Raw genomic sequence first — 3921 nt, forward strand, 5'->3', positions numbered from 1 at the left:
TTTGGCGACTCCCTCCCCACCCACCCAGGGTGTGGCCGGATCCACAGAGAGGAGCCTGGTGCCCTTGGCCATCAGGGCCACAAGGTGTGTCCAGGCTAGTAAGAGGTCAGTGAGGTGGCTGTGCTCTGTTTATAAATGACCGTCTGCCTCCTTCTTTCTCTCTCTCTTTTTTTAAATATATTTTTATTGATTTCAGAGAAGAAGGGAGAGAGAATGCACGTCACAGGCCTCTTTCCACACCAGCCGATGGGGAGTGACCTCAGAGCGTCCCTGCCTGTGGGCCTTAGGGTCGCGCTATAGACGGGCGATTATACACTTACAATTGTATTTCATCGCCTCAAAACCCTTGGCCTTCACTGATGATGAGAAAACCAGAGAGAATCATTGATGGGCTGCCTCCTGCACGCCCCACACTGGGGATCAAGCCCGCAACCCAGACATGTGCCCTGACCAGGAATGGAACCGTGACCTCCTGGTTCATAGGTCGACGCTCAACCACTGAGCCACGCCCGCCGGGCCTGCCTGGTTCTTTCTTAAGCTATTAGAAAAGAAAGTCAAACAAATCCCCAGTCACAAATCACTTTAGGATGCATGTTATCCTCGTCCTGAAATGGAGACTTTTTATTCCTAGGAAATTACCACAGGACTGTGCGCACTGGCCGGGCACGTTGGCCGGGGCTGCAGAAGCAGTCAGTGACCGTGTCGATATGATGCCATCATCAGTCAGCTGACCTGAAGGCTTCGTCTCCACGCTGCCAGGCATCTGTGAGTATTGGATGAAATGCCGTATTAACCAAACAGTTGGGTGAAGCCACAGGCAATGGTTGGTCTGTCTAGATCAGCCGTGGGCAAACTACGGCCCGCGGGCCGGATCCGGCCCGTTTGAAATGAATAAAACTAAAAAAAAAAAAAGACCGTACCCTTTTATGTAATGATGTTTACTTTGAATTTATATTAGTTCACACAAACACTCCATCCATGCTTTTGTTCCGGCCCTCCGGTCCAGTTTAGGAACCCATTGTGGCCCTCGAGTCAAAAAGTTTGCCCACCCCTGACCTAGATATACTGTAGCAGAGCTGGGCAAGGTAAGACATCCCGGCCTCGTGCTCGCTGCCTGGGCACACGGGAGGGGGTATTTCCCAGCCTCCCTTGCAGTTAGGCTGCCATTTCACTGGGTCCAGGCTGAGGGAAAGTGGGCAGAAGGGGTGGGAGCGCCTCTCGGTTCTCCTGTGCCTCTTCCATCAGGACCCCGAGGGTCCTTCGTAAAGACGGTGGCTTCAAAGGTGCGAGTCGACGGGGTCCCTGAGTTACCACTTCGGGGAGAGTCCAAGGGGGCTGCCTAGCGCATCAGCCTGTGGAGGAGGGAAAAGCAGATCTTTATTACAAGGCACTGAGATTTGGAGATTGTTTATTCGCATTTAGTATCCTGACGATGCATCTAGCTTCTGGGAAGTATAGATAGATACCGCCAAGCAGGGTGCTTTCGAGTAACCTGTTTAGGGGCACTTTCCTGAGCAGGTGTATAGTTCATTCAAAATCAGTCCCAAAGGGTCGCACTGGGGAAGAGAAAGAGAAGCAGGATGAAAGAGATGCAGGGATGCTCACCCCAGACCCAATTCCCTTTCGACTCCGAGAGCAAAAGGGAGCTGAAAGGGCTGTTGCATTCATTCCCTGAATCGAGGCACGGCTGCCTGCTGGAGGGGAGGTCTGTGCCCTGCTCCTAAAGGCAGCCTGGAAAATACCCGTGAGCTTCCACAGCGCACCCTTGTAATTCAGGGCCTCAAAACTCGGGGGCTAGGGGGTTCTTTCTGAGTTCCCGTCCAAACCCACTGGCAGGCCACACCTGGTCCCCATTCATTCCTTCCATGTTGCTCTTAGTTCCCACACTGTGTGGTTTTATTTATTTGGTGCATTTACTTGGTTACTGACATTGTATGAATTTACCATTGATCTTTGCTCTTTAGCTAAAATAATGCATTGCTGTTAAATGCATTTGATTCAACCAGCAATGGCCGAGGCTCAGTCTCTGCCCTCAACAGGAGAAGGTAGAAACATAAATAAGCTCACAGGAGCTATGTGAGAAGGGTCGGTGGCACAGGAAGAGGTGGCCTGCAGTCTCCCAGGGGGCCTCCCAGAGGAGTCCGAGAGGCCTTCACAGATGGTGAGAATTTGGAAGAGTCAAGAGAAGGGTTAGGATATTAGGAGAGAATTCTGGAAGCCAGTATGAGTGTGGGGCAGGATGATGAGAAAACCAGTTTGGTTTGGGGTGGAAACCTCCACGGGGGAACAGAGAGGAAGAGGGGTCATGAAGAAGAAGAGTGAGACCCAGTTGTGGAGAGTGTGGTGGACGGACTACTAGCCCTCCGTGGGTGTCCAAGTCTGAACCCCCAAGCCTGCGAATGTCACCTCACACGGCAACAGGCACTTTGCAGGTGTGATTAAGTTAAGGACCTGAGAGGGGGAGATTATTCTGGATTATTCAGGTGGGCCCTAAATACAGCCACAAGAATCTTCTGACTCAAAGAAAGCGCTATTGTGATGGAAGTTGAGGTCAGAGAGAGAGGTTTCAAGATGCTATGCATGACGCTATGCCTTGAAGACAGAGGAGGGGCCATTATCCGAGGTATGCAAGTGGCCCATTGAACTTGGAAGAGGCCAAGAAACAGATTCTGCACTAGAGATTCCACCAGGAATGCAACCCTGCTCACCTTGACATGAGGACTTCCGACCTCCAGAACTGTCGGAGAATAAGCCTGTGTTCTTTCCAGCCACTAAGTGTGTGGTCGTTCGTTAGGGCAGCCGCAGGACACTAACACGGAGGACTTCACCTTGGAGGCTGCTGAGACTTTCGCCTGAAACCGTCCGAGTCTGGGACTCAGAAGGCCTTTGAGCAGAGGCATGACGTCACTCATCCCACACGTGTGCACGGCGTGAGCTTCGGGTACGCATCACACCAACAGGTCCTGGCCCGCCCTGGTCCCCAAGCGCCCGGCGTGGAGAACAGTGCCTGCCACTCAGATGAAACCCAGCTCAGTGTTTTCGGGGTGAATGAGCTCGTGGGTAGTAAATGCTACAATCTCTCTAGCCGAAGTCTCCATCCCTCTCGCCTGAACTATTTCAGCATCCGCCTCATCGGCTTTTTGGTCCTTGGTCCGCTGCCACATTCGTGCTCCACGACAAGCTCTGGCTGTGTCATTTTCCTCCAAATAAAACCCTAATTCCTGCAAATATTTAAGCCCTCTGTGACGTGGCCTCGGATTACCTTCAGGAGCAGAAACTGTCTACACCCACAGTTTCCTGTCTACGTTGACGTGGCTTCACTCTCAGGCCGCCTTCCACTGCTGGCGGTGCCGTCCCCCTGCTCCTCGATGGCTTTGCTATTCCCAGAAGCCCTTGTCCGGGAAAACAGAAGTTGCTAACTTTGTTGCTAATCACTGGATCTTCTCAGAAGAAGCCATTGAGATAAACAGCCAAGGATCCCACTACTCAATAGATAGTATCAAGGGTGGTTTCTTCTCTGCGACTTTCCGACTCTTCGGAGAATCTGCCTTAAAGCCCTCACCTCGCGGTGGGCACTTACCTGCTCTGTTACACCAGGACCCTCCCACTCCTCATTGAAAGACCCTCCAAACCCTCCGTACCAGAGTAATAGCTCAACGTGGCCTCACACACCGAAAGCTCGCTGCTTGGACTCCGTCTTCTGTCAAGATTATTTGCAAATAATGGAACAGGAACCCAAAGGGCACTTGCTGGGGGCAGGGGGGGGTGGGGCGGGCCTGGTTTGTCTGTTGGGCATCCAGGGCTACGCTTTCAGCTTAGAATGTTGTGGGCGGGGTGTGCAAATGTTTGAAAGCCCAGATGGGGAAGGAAAAGGACGATGTCAAAATTGTTTCGTGAAATGTGCACAAACTATCACGCTGT

At 52.1% G+C, this 3921-nt stretch overlaps 1 long non-coding RNA gene across 1 annotated transcript; it reads right to left on the reverse strand.

The window, feature by feature from the left end:
• Window positions 1-597: 597 nt before the first annotated feature.
• On the reverse strand, window positions 598-3543 carry LOC106726300. The gene is made up of 3 exons (XR_001362354.1): window positions 2709-3543; window positions 1057-1352; window positions 598-833 (listed from the first exon to the last, which is right to left on the reverse strand). It is a non-coding gene; the product is annotated as an uncharacterized LOC106726300 (long non-coding RNA).
• Between the last annotated feature and the right edge of the window lie 378 nt (window positions 3544-3921).

This window comes from Myotis brandtii, unplaced genomic scaffold, assembly GCF_000412655.1.
Source record: "Myotis brandtii unplaced genomic scaffold, ASM41265v1 scaffold2495, whole genome shotgun sequence".
Taxonomy (NCBI): domain Eukaryota; kingdom Metazoa; phylum Chordata; class Mammalia; order Chiroptera; family Vespertilionidae; genus Myotis; species Myotis brandtii.